We start from the raw sequence: 21,393 nt of genomic DNA on the forward strand, positions 1-21,393 counted from the left end.
CACACACACACACATACACACATACATATATACAGGCCTCGAATGCAGGCGAGCGGACGAGCACGCATGCTTTAGATCCATGTTCAGTTACACAACACATCTACTCACACAGGCATGCATGCAAATGAAATATTTGTGCCTGGCTGCAGGTTCCCCGCTGTGCTCAGGTCACAGTTAATAGTTTATGTAATGGATGGAAGCTGGAGTAACCATGCAGCATGAATGAATCACTGTTCACAGCTACAATTTTGATAACTTACTCATTTATTCTGTTAAGCTTTTTCTTGTTATCTGTTCTCTTATGGATGTGTTTGCAGAGTTCTTCTAAGGCGAGACCGTAGACCACTAAACTACAGTCAAAGTCATTTCAGTGCATTTCATTACACCACATTTGCCTGATCTAACCCCCCCATCCTCCCCCCAGGCTCTGTTGTTCCCCTCTATGTTCCACTCTCTCTCTCTTTTGTATTACATTCACACTTTCAGATCGATTCTCTCTCTCTCTCTCTCTCTCTCTCTCTCTCTCTCTCTCTCTCCCCCCCCCAGTCTCTCTCTCTCTTTCTCTCCCCAGTCTTTCTCTCCCCAGTCTCTCTCTCTCTCTCCCCCAGTCTCTCTCTCTCTCTCTCTCCCCCCCAGTCTCTCTCTCTCTCTCTCCCCCAGTCTCTCTCTCTCTCTCTCTCCCCCAGTCTCTCTCTCTCTCTCTCTCTCTCCCCCAGTCTGTCTCTCTTTCTCTTTCTCTCCCCCAGTCTGTCTCTCTCTCTCTCCCCCCAGTCTCTCTCTCTCTGTCCCCCCCAGTCTCTCTCTTTCTCTCTCTCCCCCAGTCTCTCTCACTGTCTCTCTCTCTCTCTCTTTCTCTCCCCCAGTCTGTCGTCTGTCTCTCTCTCTCTTTCTCTCCCCCAGTCTCTCTCACTGTCTCTCTCTCTCTCTCTCTCTCCCCCAGTCTGTCTGTCTCTGTCTCTCTCTCCCCCAGTCTCTCTCTCTGTCTCTCTCTCTCTCTCTCTCTCCCCCAGTCTCTCCCTGTCTCTCTCTCTCTCCCCCCCAGTCTCTCTCTTTCTCTCTCTCTCTCTCTCCCCCCCAGTCTCTCTCTTTCTCTCTCTCTCTCTCTCTCCCCCAGTCTGTCTCTCTCTCTCTTTCTCTCCCCCAGTCTCTCTCACTGTCTCTCTCTCTCTCTCTCTCTCCCCCAGTCTGTCTGTCTCTGTCTCTCTCTCCCCCAGTCTCTCTCTCTGTCTCTCTCTCTCTCTCTCTCTCCCCCAGTCTCTCCCTGTCTCTCTCTCTCTCCCCCCCAGTCTCTCTCTTTCTCTCTCTCTCTCTCTCTCTCCCCCAGTCTGTCTCTCTCTCTCTTTCTCTCCCCCAGTCTGTCTGTCTCTGTCTCTCTCTCCCCCAGTCTCTCCCTGTCTCTCTCTCTCTCTCCCCCAGTCTCTCCCTGTCTCTCTCTCTCTCCCCCCCAGTCTCTCTCTTTCTCTCTCTCTCGTCCCTATCAGCACTGCAAAGTTGGACAAATTGCATGTACCTGCTTTTCACAAATGCTTCACACACACAGCGAGAACAGACGGCGCGTTGTGGAAAAGTAGAACAACGAGCCGCCTCCTCACTCCTCCGTCACACAGGTGCAGAGCGTTCACTAGACGATTGTTTTGTTTGTGGATTGAAGGAACGGTGAAGACTTCCTGACACACAATAGACCTTGATTCAGAAGCAGGGCTGAATATTCACAAAGAGCAAATCAACAAACTTTCTCCTGCAAGATTGCAAAGTGTTATTTTTTTTGATCCTGGAAATCACACTTGACCTTCTTTCTGCTGTCGAATCCTGCAGCTCTGAGGGACGGCTTGATAAAGGATTGCTGGGTCTCTCTCTCTCTCTCTCTTTCTCTCTCTCTCTCTTTCTCTCTTTTGCTCACACACACAAAACTTTTGGCAGATGCTGCAGCTCTGGGGAACAGAAGGACAAGAAGAGGGGTGATGTTTGTTCATCCCACAGAGAGAAATGCGTGTGTGTGATCACAGGGAGGGAGTGATGATAGCCTGTGTTTTCAGCAAAGGGCCTGGCGTCCTTGGAGGCCCCCACTGACTCATGAATATCTGGTCCAGCAGCTGACAGTGATCGGCTTTTTTGTAGCAAGTGGAGCGGCCTTGTCTGTGCTCGTAGCCCCGTGCGTCAGCCAACATACAACAGTAGCCTCTCATCCTGCTTCTGACAGCACACGAGATGGGTTTTTTTTTTTTTTTTTTTGAAACCCACATGGAACAAATAGCAATACGGCTGTAATTGTGTGCAGCGGCCGGCGAGGCTCGTATTAGTTTAATTGGGGACGATAGCTTGGCTGTCAATTTCGTCCTTGGTAAAAGGAAATCCATTTTTCCCTCAAGGTTCAAATAACAATTGCTCTCATGAGGTTTTTGTTCATGGACAAAGAGCGAGCGAGGGATATTGTGTTAATCAGAGCAGATATGTAAAAACATACAATATCATAGTTTGGAGCTTAAAGGGCCGTCCACACCATAGACACAGCCATAGACTGTATAAAAGAAATGGACGTAACATCCGTGACGTCACCCATTGGTTTGTGGACTGCTGCTCGGAAGCCAATAGTTTCTAATCTAGGCAGCGCCATCTTGAAAATTTCAGGTGCATGCTGGGAAAAATAAAAACATGGATTCTACTTATATGGGCATGAGGCGGGGTCATGGGCGGAGCGGGGAGGTTGCTATGGTTGCGAGGGCTGGATCTCGGGGACATTGTGCCATACATTGATTTTCATACTGCATACTACTACATACTGCAGTACAGTTGAATATCTATGCTATCACATGCTCACATAGCACACTGTTAACTGCAGGGCTACTGAGACCACGCCCCCTACATGCACTGTGTATACGGAGACCACGCCCCCTACATGCACTGTGTATACTGAGACCACGCCCCCTACATGCACTGTGTATACTGAGACCACGCCCCCTACATGTACTGTGTATAGTGAGACCACGCCCCCTACATGCACTGTGTATACTGAGACCACGCCCCCTACATGCACTGTGTACACTGAGACCACGCCCCCTACATGCACTGTGTATACTGAGACCACGCCCCCTACATGCACTGTGTATACTGAGACCACGCCCCCTATATGCACTGTGTATACTGAGACCACGCCCCCTACATGCACTGTGTATACTGAGACCACGCCCCCTACATGCACTGTGTATACTGAGACCACGCCCCCTACATGCACTGTGTATACTGAGACCACGCCCCCTATATGCACTGTGCATTCCTCCATCACATGCACAGATGATTTCTACCATTCTGTATCTGTTTTAATTGTATTATTTTGCTTATAACTAAACAATTATTTTTGCTTAGATATGATACCTTTCCACTAAATGACCCTCAATTGCCATAAATTCCCATTTAATTCCCATTAATTCCCATGGAAAGTTTCCAATTTGGAATATTTCCAAAATTCCCCAGCTCAACTTCCCATGGAAATTTACCAGAAATGTTCCACCCCTTTGTAACTCTATTGCTAACATGAATTTGCAGCATTGCTGAAAAGACGAACACATAGCAAAAGATGGCCCATCTGTTGTTTTTCTTTACTCAAGTCAATTTGGAGTCCCATTAAGTCTCTCTCTCTCTCTCTCTCTCTCTCTTTCTTTCTTTCTCTCTCTCTCTCTCTCTCAAACCTCACAGGGACGCGGTTCCAGTATTTGTTTCACTCCACCTTGTTTTCAACCCATGTTGGTATTATGTAGCAGGACCCTGGAGGTTTGACCGGATCAAGGTGCGTCCTCTTAATTAAGTATCCATGTTCTAGTTGGCTTTCCTTCTGTCGCCTTTAATCCCGTCTTAATACTCACTTAACCAGCCTTCTGTGAGGAAAGCAGCCGTATGAATTACACCACAAAGATGGAGAGAAATGGTGGATTTATGTAATAGAGCTCATGCAGAGAAAGAGTCAACATTTTCTACCATCTGCTGTATGTTCTCATTTATTTATGCATGTACCGGTAATCATTTTGTGCTTATAGACAACATGAATACAGTTATGTCCACACACTGAATCATTAGTCACTTTTCTTCTTGTGGGTTATAATGATCAATGAATTCAGATCCATTGATCCAACAAAAAGATAGATAGTAGATAGAAAGCAGGAAACTGATGACAACCAAGCTTTCGTCTGATATTTCATGAAAACAAATAATACAATAAAGAAATGCATATAATATAAAAAGTGCAGATATGTCAAAAATGTCATCTTTGGTAAAACGTATTCTAATGTCAGCTTGTTTGATTAGTATGATAAAATTCCCTCTCTGTCTTTCCCTGGATATTAACCCTCCCTCCTTCTCTCTTTCCTCCCTTCCTTCTTTCCTTCCTCCCTTCCTCCCTTCTTTCCTCTGTCCTTCTTCCCTTCCTTCCTCCCTACCTCTTTTCCTTTCTCCCTCCATCCCTCCCTTCTTTCCTCTTTCCTTCCTTTCCTCCTTCCATTCCCTCCTTCCTTCCTTCCCTCCTTCCATTCCTTCCTTCCTTCCATTCCTTCCTTCTTCCTCCCTCCTTCCTCCCTTCCTTCCTCCCTTCCCTCCTTCCATTCCTTCCTTCGTCCTCCCTCCCTCCCTCCCTCCTTTCTTCTTTCCTTCCTTTCCTCCTTCCATTCCTTCCTTCCTTCTTCCTCCCTCCTTCCTCTCTCCTTCCTTTCCTTCCTTCTTCCTCCCTCCTTCCTTTCCTTCCTTCTTCCTCCTTCCTTTCCTTCCTTCTTCCTCCCTCCTTTCCCCACTCCTTTCCTTCCTTCTTCCTCCTTTCTTTCCTTCCTTCCTTCCTTCCGTCCTTCCTTCTTCCTCCCTTCCTTCCTTCCTTCCCTCCTTTTTTCCCTCCATTCCTTCCTTCTTCCTCCCTTCCTCCCTCCTTTCCTTCTTCCTCCCTCCCTTCCTTCCTTGACTCGAGGACAACAGGAGGGTTAAGACAAACTTGAAGCTAAAGTGAACTTATCCTTTAAATAGCATTAACACCACACACCATACTGTTATAGAGTTATTAAAGACAAAACTTTATATTCAGTGTTTTCCCACCAAAACTCATAACCTTGACTCCCTAAAAAAACATGTTGAGTGCATTTACTTCCTCATAAAACATTAGTAAAGGTTATTTAATGAATATTTAAACTGCTGGATTGTTTATATATCAGTTTCCTGCAGTAGCTCGCTGTATTCTTCCTTTAGCTTTGTTGCTATATTGCTATGCTCGGGATGCATCAAGAATCTGTCCGAATCAGCTCTGTAAGGGAAACTGACGGGATCGACCGATTGATCACATCGTACGTTCGATTTGCAGCAATTCATCAAAGCAGCAGAACATCGTTTTATAAGAAATGGAGGAAAACAACAACTCAATCAGTCACAAGCTGCACAAACACACACACACACACACACCTGGAGTTTCATTTACAAACTCACACCTCACACTTTACCCAAAAGAGTGCATCAATATTGTGTTGTCTTTGTTTCTGTAGCTTGCACACTGCTCCCCATCTATTATTTAACTCTACTCTCAAGCTACACCGTACGTCTTCCACAAGGTCTTGTTACTTTATTTTGACAACAAGGAAATTATTATTTTAGGGTAAAACTTTCATCTGTCCCCCCTCCGATGACAACATCATCTATTTCTTCTTGTGTGTTTCTCTTCCTCGCTCACTGAGACCCTGTAAGCCGGGTTCATGGAGACTAGTTTTTACACAGCTGTTCATCACCACTATCTAATGTTAAGTTTTAGCCTCTTTTCAAACTTTGTGGCAAATATAACATTAAATAGAACATTTTACCTTTAGGTAATTCTCATATAGCTGGAACTCAATCTTATTATCTGTGCTCTCTTTTTCTTCTGAATTGCTTTTAATCTTCAACAAGTATTCCTACAGAAAGAATTAAGGCATGTTGGTATATTAAAACCCTTAAAGTCTGTGTAAAGTAAGAATAAATATGTGTTCTGAGTTTGACATACCACAGAAAAGTGTGTTGTTAACCACCCTGCCAAATTTCAATGATTAAAAAAATCGCCAAATATATGAAGTTGTGTAAAAATCAGCCTCTTTCTCTGCTCCCAAATGCTGTGGGCGTGGCCGCCGAGTTCGCTGAAGCCCCGCCCCCTACCAAGTGTCACCTGTCAATCAAAGTCACCACCTCTACCAGAAACATGGACGCTACGTCTGAGAGCTTTCTGCTGCTAGCTCGGCTCCAGTTGGGGTATTTACAAGCTTTGCTGCATCTTTCAGGTGTTTGTGCTCATTATCTTGGGCCTGGACACTTATCGGTATCAGCATGATGGTGTTGATAATGTATTTCTAAAAAAGATGTAAAAAGCATTTCAACCATTTAGATTTGAATTGTGGAGCTAGGCTTCACAAACTGTGTTTCAACATTTCTGTGTTCAGGATTTAGTGATTAGCATAAACCCGCCCCTGCTGCTGTAGAGGTATAAATACATTCAGCGCACACTACTACTACTGCAGTCTACAGTTAGCCAGTTAGCTGAGTTAGCCACCGAGCTAGCAGCCGAGTTAGCCGCTGAGCTAGCCACCGAGTTAGCAGCAGAAAGCTCTCAGCCGTAGCGTCCATGTTTCTGGTAGAGGTGGTGACTTTGATTGACAGGTGACACTTGGTAGGGGGCGGGGCTTCAGCGTTTGGGAGCAGAGAAAGAGGCTGATTTTTACACAACTTTGAAGCCTAATTTCATATATTCTGCAATTTTTTTAATCATTCAAATTTGGCAGGGTGGTTAACAACACACTTTTCTGTAGTATGTCAAACTCAGAACACATATTTATTCTTACTTTACACAGACTTTAACTGCAGTAAGAGTTGAGTATCATTAACAGCCTGACTTCAAGATTATTACATGATTATGGGTTTTAATGCCAAGCAAACAGCGTTAAATCTGCATCACCCTTTAACACCCACTTCTGTTTTAAAGTGCATGCATCCAACTTCAACATTACTATTTATAATCGCAAGATCCTTGTAATGAAATTTGATTTTTTTTTTTTTTTTTTGGATGATTTATTGAGAATGTATGAGAGTGTTTGACTGCCAGGCTGCTTGTAGTGATACAGTTTACTGTCACTGTGCTGTGTGACATGATAACAGTCTTATTTATTGATGCATTATGTCACATTTTCATATTCATGTAACTTATCATACACCAGCGGTCCATTAAAGTTTTACATGATGCTATCATCTCACAGCGTGAACACTCTGTGTGGAAAACAAAAAACAAACAAAACAAAAAAAACACGTTGGCAGCAAACTGAGACAAATCAGAGCATGAAGACTTCCTGTTGATATATAGAACCAGAAATAAACATACGCTGTGTTCGAAACCGCATACTGCTTACTTCTATACTACATACTACACACTTCTATACTACATACTTCTATACTACATACTACTATACTACATACTACACACTTCTATACTACATGCTTCTATACTACATACTACTATACTACATACTACACACTTCTATACTACACACTTCTATACTACATACTTCTATACTACATACTACTATACTACATACTTCTATACTACATACTACACACTTCTATACTACATACTTCTATACTACATACTACACACTTCTATACTATATACTTCTATACTACATACTTCTACACTACATACTTCTATACTACATACTTCTATACTACATACTACATACTTCTATACTACATACTTCTATACTACATACTACACACTTCTATACTACATACTTCTATACTACATACTACACACTTCTATACTATATACTTCTATACTACATACTTCTACACTACATACTTCTATACTACATACTTCTATACTACATACTACATACTTCTATACTACATACTTCTACACTACATACTTCTATACTACATACTTCTATACTACATACTACATACTTCTATACTACATACTTCTACACTACATACTTCTATACTACATACTTCTATACTACATACTACACACTTCTATACTACATACTACATACTTCTATACTACACACTAAAGGACCAGATAGTAAGCAGACCGTTTACACTCTAGTAAACTACACGATTACCCACAATGCATTTGGTTCCTACCCGAGCTGAAATCATCAGGCTGAAGCTGATTTCATTTTAGCTCTAACTCTGTAAATAAACCACTTTATCCACATTTCTAACCTTTTTAGGAAGAAAGTAAAGTAGCCCTTTAGATCCACAATGTGACGCTAATTTGTCCAAATAACACCTGTTTAAAGTTTTGTTCCTGAGAATTCAGAGTCGCTCAAGTTAGCCGTAGCGAGTAACGCACTTCCTGTCATTTTCACAAAATAAAACACCCATTGCCTTTTATTATTAAGAAAACCATAACGATATAATTGGTGCTTTTATTTTAAAAACAGGAATAGAACATACCCTCGCTGTAGGTGATCTGTGACGTTTGTATTTTGGGTTTTTTTTCAGAAGTTGCATTGCATCTTGGGTAATGTGAGTGTGAGTAGTAGCGTTGCATCTTGGGTAATGTGAGTGTGAGTAGTAGCGTTGCATCTTGGGTAATGTGAGTGTGAGTAGTAGCGTTGCATCTTGGGTAATGTGAGTGTGAGTAGTAGCGTTGCATCTTGGGTAATGTGAGTGTGAGTAGTTGCGTTGCATCTTGGGTAATGTGAGTGTGAGTAGTAGCGTTGCATCTTGGGTAATGTGAGTGTGAGTAGTAGCGTTGCATCTTGGGTAATGTGAGTGTGAGTAGTAGTGTTGCATCTTGGGTAATGTGAGTGTGAGTAGTCAGCTCTTGATGCATACTCTGCATTTCTGGAGAATCTAGTAAACCATCCAGGAACTTCTCACATACTCTAAATCACATACTACACAGTTGAAACCCCACAGTCTTAAATAAATACCTGGTTCTCTCCCAGCTGAGGTAAATAAAAGTCAAATATTTATGAATTTACAGCGTTTGCCGCCTGATAAAACATAGCTAATGACTCATCGTATATCATCCTCATGTTTGACCCTCGTGTCGTCTTCCCGGGTCAAATTGACCACGTCTGTTTTGACTTGTTCCTTCTTTCCTCCGTTCCTTTCCTTCTTCCTCCATTACTCCCTCCCTCCTTTCCTTCCTTACCTCCTCCTTTCCTTCCTCCCCCTTTCCTTCCCTCCTTTCCTTCCTTCTTCCTTCCTCCCCCTTTCCTTCCCTCCTTTCTTTCCTTCTTCCTTCTTCCCTCCCTCCTTCCTTCCTCCCTCCTTTCCTTCCTTCCTCCCCCCTTTCCTTCCCTCCTTTCTTTCCTTCTTCCTTCCTCCCTCCCTCCTTCCTTCCTCCCTCCTTTCCTTCCTTCCCTCCTTTCCTTCCTTCTTCCTTCCTCCCCCCTTTCCTTCCCTCCTTTCTTTCCTTCTTCCTTCCTCCCTCCCTCCTTCCTTCCTCCCTCCTTTCCTTCCTTCCTCCTCCCTCCTTTCCTTCTTCCTTCCTCCCCCCTTTCCTTCCCTCCTTTCCTTCATTCTTCCTTCATTCTTCCTTCCTCCCTCCTTTCCTTCCTTCTTCCTCCCTCCTTTCCTTCCTTCTTCCTTCCTCCCTCCCTTCCTTCTTCCTCCCTCCTTTCTTTCCTTGACTCGAGGACAACAGGAGGGTTAAGATCCTCACCTTTACCTCAGTGACGGACTGTGGACAGCAGGAATGTCTCCGCTGTCTCTCCTCGGCTTCGCCTCCACCTCTGTGAGGCTTGTTAAAACTTTATGAAACGTATGAAGGGTCTGGCCGCTGTTTCATGTGACACAGATAGCTCAGTAGAGGTGTGACAGGGTCAAGTTAATGTGCAGGCTGCTGCTGCTGTTATATAGAAAACAGTCAGCAGCACATATTAGAAAGAGAAGAAGAAGAAGAAGAAGCTGGCTCTGTGCCTATAGGTTGAATCTTTGCCAATAAATCTAATATGCATTTTATATAATTACTGTATTACTACTACTACTACTTAACCCTACTACCCTAACCCTACTACCCTACTACCCTAACCCTACTACCCTACTACCCTAACCCTACTACCCTAACCCTAACCCTACTACCCTAACCCTACTACCCTAACCCTAACCCTACTACCCTAACCCTAACCCTAACCCTACTACCCTAACCCTAACCCTACTACCCTAACCCTAACCCTACTACCCTACTACCCTAACCCTAACCCTACTACCCTAACCCTAACCCTACTACCCTACTTAACCCTACTACCCTAACCCTAACCCTACTACCCTACTTAACCCTACTACCCTACTACCCTACTTAACCCTACTTAATCTGAATTTACTCATTTCAACCCAAGTCTGTTTTGACTGTTCCTCCCTTACTTACTTCCTCCCTCCCTCCTTCTTTCCTTCCTTCCTTTTTCCCTTCCTTCCTCCCTTCATTTCCTTCCTTCCTTCATTTCCTCCTTTCCTTCTTTCTTGCCTTGCTCTTTTACTTTCTCCCTCCTTCTCTTTCTTTCCTTCTTTCCTCCCCCTACTTTCCTTCCTTCCTTCTTTCCTCTGTCCTCCCTTCCTTTCCTTCCTCCCTTATTTCTTTCCTTTCCTTCCTTCCTTCCTTCCTCCTCCTTTCCTTTCTTCCTTATTTCCTTCCCTCCTTCTTTCCTCTATCCTTCCTTTCTTCCTTCTTTCTTCCCTCCCTCCTTTCCTTCCTTCCTCCCTCCTTTCCTTCCTTCTTTCCTCCCTCCTTTCCTTTCTTCCTTATTTCCTTCTCTAGTTTTTTTCCTTCCCCCCTTCCTTCCTCCACCCCCCTTCCTTCCTTCCTTCCTCTCTCCCTCCTTTCCTTCCTTTCCTTTCCTTCCTTCCTTCCTTCCTTCCTGCATTGATTCCTCACTTTTAATTACCAACATACATCTGTTCATGATGAAGAATAAACACATTTTCTTCCCCTGTAGAGCATTTTATTATCTCTACCTACATTTACATGAGTGTGTGTGTGTGTGTGTGTGTGTGTGTGTGTGTGTGTATGTGTGTGTGCATGTGTGAGTCTTAAGTGGATGTACAGTTAAACTACTTATGTATTAAAGAGGTAACCCCGCTGGGACCTGATGGTGTAATTCATTCATTTCCCCAGTTAAAACACTCACAATGATTCCCCAGATAGTGTCTACTACTCTACATTGTGTGTTAAAAGCACACAAACACACACACACACACACACACACACACAACCTTGGAGAGAGGACGAGAACGAGGCCTATACTTCATAATTACATTTAATGCTGCTTTAAGCTCCAAACCATGACTGCCTGCCGCTGTTCCCATAAGTCTACTCCTCGGTTTAGTGAGCAAGTCTCAGCAAGAAAGCAGCAAACACTCGTCTCATCTTTCATCAACACAACAACAGCTTCTGGAGACTCTCTCTCTACTCAAATACAAATAAACCCATCCCTCTTTGTTTTTTTCATTTTAAACACATTATAAAGCCAGAAAAGGAAGGGAGGAAGGCATTAAGGAGGGAGGAAAAAAGGAAGAAGGAAGGAAGTGAGGAAGAAGGAAGGGAGCAAGGAAGGAAAGGAGTAAGGAGGGAGGAAAAGAGGAAGGAAGGAAAGAAGTATGGAAGGAGGAGGGAGCAAAGACAGAGGGAAGGAAGGGAAGTAAGGGAGGGAGGAAAGAGAGAGAAAGGAACGAAGGAAAGAAGGACGGATGGAAGGAAGGAAGGAAGGAAAGAAGGAAGGAACAGTCAAAAGAGATGGGGTCAATTTGACCCGGGAGGACGACATGAGGGTTAAGACATTTTTGAGTAGAGTAATAGAGTCACACATCTGTGGAAGCAAATAATTTGTAAATCTGTTTCTTAATACTTGATTATATATAACGACTCTCCTCCTTCAGCTCTAAACATATTCATGCAGTCTGAAGATGTAGACCTTTAAAAAAAAAAAAATAGACGCAAATATACAGTTTCATTTTTAAGAATGCCTTTCCTAAATTTCCTCAAACAGTGTTTCCTGTGTGCTGATGTTACTCACAGAGGAAGAAGTAGTGTAATATTTTAGGAGGACTATTTTCAGCGTTGGATGATTCCACTTTTGGTGTGAATGAGTATTTCTGGCAGCAAGGCGTTGTGTGTGGGATTGGTTAAAAAATAAACTACAGTGTGTGTGTGGGGCTTTACTTTAACCTTTGTGTCGTCCTCCCTGTCTGTCCTTCCTTCCTTCCTTTCTTCCTTCCTTCTTTCCTTCCTTCCTTCCTCTCTTTCCTTCCTTCCTTCTTTCCTTCCTCCATCCCCCTTCCTTCCTCCCTTCTTTCTTTTCTTTCCTCTCTCCTTTCCTTCCTTCCTTCCTTCCTTCCTCCATCCCCCTTTCTCCCTTCCTTGTTTCCTCCCTCCCTCCTTCTCTTGTTCTTTCCTCCCCCCTACCTTCCTTCCTTTCCTTTCTCCCTTCCTTCCTTGTGTGTGTGTGTGTGTGTGTGTGTGTGTGTGTGTCATGTCATGTCACCCAGTGCAGCAACAGTGTGGCTCAGTGATGTGTTTTAATATCTGTAGGACAACAGTTGAGCTCTACAGCACAGAGGAATAACATATAGCAGGCTTTAGATACACACACACACACACACATACACACACACACACACACACACACACACACACACACACACACATACATACTGGTTAGAAGGATACATTCATTGTTGGTTTTGGTCTCTTCATCCAAACATCCTCCACACTGCACACCTATTGAGTCTCTCTGAGAAAACAACAATATAGATAGATAAACATCTCGCTGCACATGTTAGTGTCAGGGTCAGCGTGTGTGTATAAGGGTCAGTGATAAATAATAAGGGTTGGTAAGATTAGCAGTTCAAAAATATGTTGAGAAATTTAAAAGCAGCATCAGGTTTGTTAAAATGTATTTTTGTTGGTTTTATATCATTTGAAATGACGTCTGCACCATTTTTTACCAAAAGTAAGACTGAAAGCTCCTGAAAATGTCAAATGGTGTAACCACAAAAGAATGATACATATTAAATATTTTATCTACTGAGAAATAAAGGTAAAGGAGGAGATAAATGAGAAAGAGGAAGAAGAAAGGAGGAAGAAAGAAAGAAGGATCCATCCAGGAAGGAAGGGAGAAAGGAAAAAGGAAGGGGAGAAGGACGGGAAGGAAGGAAGGAAGGAAGGAAGGAAGGAACATTTTTGCCATAATCCTCTAATATATTCTCTCTAAATGGATTAAAAGCAAAAATTTGCCTTTAACCCTCCTGTTGTCCTCGAGTTAAGGAAGGAAGGGAAAAAGGAAGAAAGGAAGGAAGGGAAGAAGGGAGGGAGGGAGGGAGGAAGGAAGGACAGAAGGAAGGGAGGGAGGGAGGAAGGAAGAAAGGAAGGAAGGGAGGGAGGGAGGAAGAAAGGGAGGAAGGAAGAAGGATCCATCCATCCTTCCATCCTTTCCTTCCTTCCTTCTTCCTCCCTCCCTCCCTTCCTTCTTTCCTCCATCCATCCATCCTTTCGTTCCTTCCTTCCTTATTCCTTCCTTCCTTCCTTCCCTCCTTCCTCCCTCCGTGTCAAAGTGTTAACATATATAAATAAATAAATCTATAAACACAAACATGGCTGCGTGCCTGTATGTCAGCAGAGCGTGTCAGAGCATGAGCTGGTTCACGACCTCATCATCAGTCATCCTCTGCCAAGGCTGTGTCACCTCCACCTCCACCTCCACCTCATCTTCCTCCTCTCCTCCCTCCTCCCTCCCTTCCTTTCTTTCTTCCTTCCTTCTTTCCTCCCCTCCTCCCTTTCTTCCTTCCTCCCTCCCTCCTTTCCTTCCTTCCTTATTCCTTCATCCATCCATCCTTTCCTTCCTTCCTCCCTCCCCTCCTCCCTCCTCCCTCCCTTCCTTTCTTTCTTCCTTCCTTCTTTCCTCCATCCATCCATCCTTTCCTTCCTTCCTTCCTTCCTTCCTTCCTTCCTTCCTTCCTTCCTTCCTTCCTTCCTTCCTTCCTCCCTCCCTCCCTCCCTCCCTCCCTTCCTTCCTTCTTCCTCCCTTCCTTCTTTCCTTCTTTCCTCCATCCATCCTTCCATCCTTTCCATCCTTCCTTCTTCCTCCCTCCCTCCTTCTTTCCTTCATCCATCCATCCTTTCCTTCCTTCCTTCCTTCCTTATTCCTTCCTTCCTTCCTTCCTTCCTCCCTCCGTGTCAAAGTGTAAACATATATAAATAGATAAATCTATAAACACAAACATGGCTGCGTGCCTGTATGTCAGCAGAGCGTGTCAGAGCATGAGCTGGTTCACAACCTCATCATCAGTCTTCCTCTGCCAAGGCTGTGTCACCTCCACCTCCACCTCCACCTCCACCTCGTCTTCCTCCTCTCCCCTCCTCTCCCTCCCTCCTCTCCATCGCTCCGCTCTGCCTGCGCCCGGCGGTGAGGCTGGGAGGCCGCCTGGAGCAGAGGGGCCAGGTGTTGTGAGTTAGAGAGCGTCACTTCAATAACATCAGTGCAATCAGAACCTTACACCGCTCGCTCAGCGGGGCGCCTCCTCAGCCGAGAGGTGTGAACAGCCGGTCACAAATTAGTCGGTCTGCACGCCTCATCCATCATCCCCTCCTTCTCTCCTTCCTCCCTTGTTTCTCTATTTCTGGCTGGCTTTCTTAGCTTTTTTTTTTCTTTCTTAACCCTCCTGTTGTCCCCCCAAGGAAGGAAAGAAGGATGGAAAGAGGGTAGGAAGGAAGGGAGAAAGGGGGATGGAGGAAGGGAGGGAGGAAAGAAAGAAAGAGAGAAGGAGGGAGGAAGGACAGATGGAAGGATGGAAGGGAGGAAGAAGGAAGGATGGAAGGGAGGAAGGAAGGAAGGAAATGAGGAAGGAAGGGAGGACAAAAGGAAGGGAGGAAAGAAGGAGGGAGGAAGGAAGGAAGGAAGGAAGGAAAGAATGAAGGGAGGAAAGAAGGAAGGAAGGGGGATGGACGAAGGAAAGAAGGAAGGAAAGAAAGAGAGAAGGAGGGAGGAAGGAAGGAAGGAGGGATGGAGGAAGGAAATAAAGAAAGAAGGAGGAAGGAAGGAATGAAGGGAGGAAAGAAGGAAGGAAGGGGGGTGGAGGAAGGAAAGAAAGAGAGAGAAGGAGGGAGGGAGGAGGGACAGATGGAAGGAAGGAAGGAAGGAAGGGGGATGGAGGAAGGAAAGAAGGAATGGTGGAAAGAAGGAAGGAAGGAAAGAAGGAACAGCCAAACAGACATGAAGGTTAAAAGATCAATTAATAACCTAAAGAAGGAGAAAGAGCATTTTTAGATCAGTGTTTGTCCCTTTCTCCTCCACCCGCCCCCCCCCCCCCCCCCCCACCTTCATTCTCCTCATTTCTCCTCCACCCGCCCCCCCCCCCACACCTTCATCCTCCTCATTTCTCCTCCTCACTGCTCAGCAAAGCAGGTCTTGTGGTCGCAATTAGTAGTCTGATTAGAGAAGGAAATTGCAGCTTCATCAAGTGGCATTTATAAATGGCCCATGAATGCATCAATAAGGCCTGTCGGTGGTTTCCGTAACAACACGGCTGCAGTATGTGGTAATCACACAATCAATGCTCAGGGTCATGATGTCAGTGTGTTGAGGTGCTGCTGCATTGATTTACTGAAGCTGCTGTATGAAAGAAAGAAAAGGTGTGCAGACTAACAAAAAAAGAAAAAAGAAAAGGTGTGCAGACTAACAAAAAAGAAACAAAAGAAAAAAGAAAGATGTGCAGACTAACAAAAAAAAGAAAAAAATAACTTAACCTACGGCTGTGTGTTCTTTCTTTCCTCCCTTCCTGCTTTCTCCTTCCTCCATCCCCATTCTTTCCTTCCTTCCTTCCTTCCTTCCTTCCTTCCTTCCTTCCTTCCATCCTTACTACCTTTCTCCCTCCTTCCTTCCCTCCTGCTTTCTTTCCTCTGTCCTTCCTCCCTCCCTTCCTCCTTTCTCCCTTCCATCCTCCCTTCCTTCCTTCCTTCCTCCCTCCCTCCCCTTCCATCCTTCCTCCCTTCCTCCCTCTTTCATCCCTTCCTTCCTCCCTTCCTTCCTCCCTTCCATCCTTCCTCCCTTCCTCCCTCCCTCCCTCCTCCCCTTCCTCCCTTCCATCCTTCCTTCTTCCTGCCTTCTTTCCTCTGTCCTTCCTTCCTTCCTTCCTTACTCCCTCCCTCCCTCCTTTCCTTCCTTCCTTCTTCCCTTCCTTCCTCCCTTCCATCCTTCTTTCTTCCTCCCTTCTTCCCTTCCATCCTCCCTTCCTTCCTCCCTTCCTTCCTCCTTCCTTTATTGAAGCTGTTGTATGAAAGAAAAGAGAAACCCATGTGTGTGTGTTGAGGTCTTATCTGGATGTGTGTGTGTCAGTGTTTTGTGTATTAGTGGTCACGCATGCTTTCTGTTTGCTTGTGGTTCAGGCTGTTTGTTTGTCTGTGTGTTTCCATGTGTTGCTTTATCCTCCCCCCCTTCTCTCTTTCTCTCCATCCTCTCTCTTTCCTCCCTTCCTGCTTTACTTCCTCCATCCCCATTCTTTCATTCCTTCCTTCCGTCCTCCCTTCCTTCCTTCCTTTCCTTCCTTCTTTCCTCTGTCCTTCCTTCCTTTCCTTCCTTCCTGCCTTCTTCCCTCTGTCGTTCCTGCCTTCCTCCCCTCCCTCCTTCTTTCCTTCCTTCCTTCCTTCCTTCTTTACTGCCTTCCTCCCTCCCTCCTTCTTTCCTTCCTTCCTTCCTTCCTTCTTTACTCCCTCCCTCCTTCTCTCTCTCTTTCCTCCCTTACTTCTGTCCTTCTTCCCTCCCCTCCCTCTCTTTCCTCCCTTCCTTCCTTCCTTCCTTCCTTCCTTCCATCCTCCCTTCCTTCCCTCCTTCCATCCTCCCTTCCTTCCATCCTTCCATCCTTCCTTCTTCCTCCCTTCCATACTCCCCTTCCTTCCTCCCTTCCTTCCTTCCTTCCATCCTCTCTTCCATCCTTCCATCCTCTCTTCCATCCTCCCTTCTATCCTTCCTCCATTCTCCCTTCCATCCTCCCTTCCTTCCTTCTTCCCTCCCTTCCATCCTTCTCCCCATCCTCTCTTCCATCCTCCCTTCCTTCCTCCCTTCCTTCCTTGACTCGAGGACAACAGGCCAGTGTCTGTGTGTTGCCATGTGTTGCTTTATCCTCCCTCCTTCTCTCTTCCTCCATCCCCATTCTTTCCTTTCCTCTTTCCTTCCTTTTCCTTCCATCCTTCCTCCCTTCCATACTTCCTTCTTCCTCCCTTCCTTCCTCCCCTTCCATCCTCCCTTCCTTCCTTCTTCCTCCCTCCCTCTCTCTCTCTCTCTTCCTCCCTTCCATCCTTCCTTCTTCCTCCCTTCCATCCTCCCCTTCCTTCCTCCCTGCCATCCTCCCTTCCATTCCATCCTCCCTTCCTTCCTTCCTTCAATCCTCCCTTCCATCCTTGACTCGAGGACAACAGGCTAGTGTCTGTGTGTTGCCATGTGTTGTGAGAGTGTATCTTTATCCTCCCTCCTTCTCTCTTTCTTTCCATCCTCTCTCTTTCCTCCCTTCCATTCTTCCTTCTTCCTCTCTTCCTTCCTACCTTCCTTCCTTCCTTCCTTCCTTCCTTCCTTCCTTCAATCCTCCCTTCCATCCTTGAATAGAGGACAACAGCTCAGTGTCCGTGTGTTGCCATGTGTTGTGGGAGTGTATCTTTATCCTCCCTCCTTCTCTCTTTCTATCCATCCTCCCTTTCTTCCTCCCTTCCTTCCTACCTTCCTTACTCCCCTTCCTTCCTTGACTCGAGGACAACAGGCCAGTGTCTGTGTGTTTCCATGTGTTGTGAGAGTGTATCTTTAACACATGGGGGGCGGGGGGGGGGGGGGGGGGGGGGGGGGGGTTCTGGCAACATACCACCACAGTATATCCCAGAGCGAAGTAAAGAATAAATAAACCATGGAGGGAACTGTGCATTTTACCGTTTCCTTTAGCCTTTCTGGAAGGAAAAAAGGAAAGCTAAGTGCACTCACTCATGGTCGATTTTTTTCCAAATCAATAAAGTGGATATCTCTGAGATGACACACAGACTTTGCAGATCTCCTGTGCCGGATGAATTCTGCCAGTAATGCTTTTCATATATTCGGCTCACACACACAAACACACAAGATGTACACACATGCACATTGAATTGCACATTAGATGATGTAAAATGATCTGAACTGTGTGTCACTTATGATACTTTAACATGAGATGTAATCAGGAATCCTCCGGCGTGAGGGGCGAGGCAGGTTTGTGTGTCTGTGTGTCTGTGTGTGTGTGTGTGTGTGTGTGTGTGTGTGTGTGTGTGTGTGTGTGTGTGTGTGTGTGTCCTTCCTTCCTTTCCTTTCTCCCTTCTTTCCTGTCTCCCCTTCCTTCCTCCTTTCCATCCTCTCTTCCATCCCCCCTTCTTTCCTCCCTTCCATCCTTCCTTCTTCCTCCCTCCTTCTTTCCCCTCCTTTCCTTCTTCCTCCCTTCCATCCTCCCTTCCATCCTCCCTTCCTTCCTCCATTCCATCCTCCCTTCCTTCCTCCCTTCATCCCTTCCATCCTCCCTTCCTTCCTCTCTTCCTCCCTCCTTCTTTTCTTCCTCCCTTCTATCCTCCCTTCCATCCTTGACTCGTAAAATGATCTGAACTGTGTGTCACTTATGATACTTTAACATGAGATGTAATCAGGAATCCTCTGGCGTGAGGGGCGAGGCAGGTTTGTGTGTGTGTGTGTGTGTGTGTGTGTGTGTGTGTGTGTGTGTGTGTGTGTGTGTGTGTGTGTGTGTGTGTGCGTGTGCGTGTGCGTGGAGACAGGAAGTGTGTATTTTGAAGACAGGAATTCTCTGATGATTGTCAGCTCTGTTATTATCTACTGAGGCCTCATAAGGGAAACTAGAAACAATAAACACATTGATAAGTAAATATATGAATAAATAGACACGAGTTCATTAAACAATTATTGACTTTATCTGTTTACATCTCTATTTATTCATTCTCCCTCTCTTCATTTCCTATGTATTTATTTCCCTATCCATTACTCTGTTTATATATCTCCTTATTTATTTTCGTGTTTTTTCTCTTCTTCATGATAATAAAGGGATGAGATGGGAGTCACACAGTACCCCACAGAGTTTCTGTACTGTAGTTTGCAGCTTTCTCATGACTTTAAGTTTCTATCAGCTGATCATAAAAACAGCAGCATGAGGTAGAGATGCTACACTAAACTTTAATTTGAACTTTTTTAAAGACTTTGCATGTTGCCAGAGAAACTTAAGTACCTTTCCCATTAGGATTCAGCCACTGCAATATTAGTTTAATAGTGTGTGTGTGTGTGTGTGTGTGTGTGTGTGTGTGTGTGTGTGTGTGTGTGTGTGTTTTACATGGTAGTTTAGTTACTTGGTGCTAAGAAGCCAAATAAGCAGTTTAAGCTAAAATGGTCACAGACTGTATAAAAGAAATGGACGCAACATCCGTGACGTCACCCATTGGTTTGTGGACTGCTGCTCGGAAGCCGATAATTTTGAATCTAGGCAGCGCCATCTTGAAAATTTCAGGTGCATGCTGGGAAAAATAAAAACACGGATTCTACTTATATGGGCATGAGGCGGGGCCATGGGCGGAGCAGGGAGGTTGCTATGGTTAGGAGGGTTGGATCTCGAGGACATTGGGCAATCAACCTGTCAATCAGGACGTAGCCACGCCCTAATGCATACCCTGCTTTATCGTCACATATAAAATCAGGGAGGCCAAAATGTCCCAAATGAACATCATACTGCATTGAAGAAGGCTTTAAACTAGCGATTGAGACCATAAACACATTTTGAAAATGTTTACTGAGGTTAGAAATCAAGTGAGAAGTTGGTGAATTCTCCATTGACTTGTATAGAGACGGTCGCCCCCTGGTGGCCTTTTCATAGAATGCAGTTCTAAGTTACGTTGGCCTCATTTCAAGAGGGACCAGAACTCCCCGCCTGGTTGTATATAGTATTTAGTTTTATTATCACTTCACCATTTCAAGGCTACTGTTGTGTCAATTTTGAATTTCCCCTTATGGAGATCAATAAAGTTTATCTCACCTTACCTTATCTTATCTTACCTTATACATCAATCCTGGCTTACATACAGTATCAGTCAAAAGTTTGCATGCACCAGAAAGCTGCTACTATACATGAAATACATAAAAAAAGCATACTGTATTTTCTTACTTACCTCTAATAGTAACTATCCACACATATACTTTTGGTTTCATGTGTCCACATTTTGAGATACCAGCAGTCAGCCTCATGCATCAGCCTCGATATAAAAGAGCACATATAAGACTAATATCAACTGAAATAAAAGTTCCTCCCTCTTAAAGGTTTAAAAACTAATAAAAATGCAGCAGCCATAAAAGAGACCATGAACATTTCAGTTTAGATTGTTCTTAAATGTAGAATTAATTAAATTGTCCACAACATAATTGTCACTGTGGGGCATTCAGGGCTCGTTGGTTATATGCAGCTTCACACTCAGAGTAACCACAACGCTGAATCTGGAGAAGATATGAAGCTGCTACTGCATTATTTTAACCCTCCTGTTGTCCTCGAGTCAAGGAGGGAAGGAAAGGAGGGGAGGGAGGGAGGAAAGGAGGGAGGAAAGAAGGAAGGAAGAAGGAAAGGAAAGAAGGAAGGAAAGGAGGGAGGGAGGGAAGGAGGAAGGAAGGAAGAGGGAAGGAAGGAGGGAAGGAAGGAAGGAAAGGAGGAAAGGAAGGAAGGAAGGAGGGAAGAAGCAAGGAAAGGAGGGAGGAAAGGAAAGAAGGAAGGATAGAGGAAAGGAGGAAGAAGGAAGTATGGATGGAAGGGGTTTTTTGTTTTTTTTAATGAAGCTGAATATGTAGAAGCAAGTAATGTGCAGCAGTGTGGAAGAATGAAATTTAACAACCAGTGGAAAAACCTGAGCACACAGACATGCTATTACTCTCACACACACACACACACACACACACACACACACACACACACACACACACACACACACACACACACACACACACGTACCATACATAATTTCATGTCTTCTCTCTCTCACACACTACTGACTACTGATTTACACAACCAACAACACAACACAGGGGGCCCATCCTAAGCTCTTCCCCCCTCCTGTCTCCTCCTACTAAACCAGAGGGGGGGGGGGGGGGGGGGGGGGGGTGTGGAGAGGCGGAAAACCAGGGGTGAACGTGCTAACGTGTGAAAACATAATGGAAGTCAGCCTGAAGGTAAGGACCGAGGATTACAAAGTGAATCCAGGCTTGGCAACCAGCTGGAACACTTTTATTTTGCATACACATGATAAAACTGTGCTTCCTTCCTCCTTTCCTCTCTCCCTCCTTCTTTCCTTCCTTCCTTCCTTACACCCCTCCTTCCTTCTCTCTCTTTCCTCCCTTCCTTATGTCCTTCCTCCCTTCCTTCCAT

This window comes from Scomber japonicus, chromosome 11 (assembly GCF_027409825.1).
Source record: "Scomber japonicus isolate fScoJap1 chromosome 11, fScoJap1.pri, whole genome shotgun sequence".
Taxonomy (NCBI): Eukaryota; Metazoa; Chordata; class Actinopteri; order Scombriformes; family Scombridae; genus Scomber; species Scomber japonicus.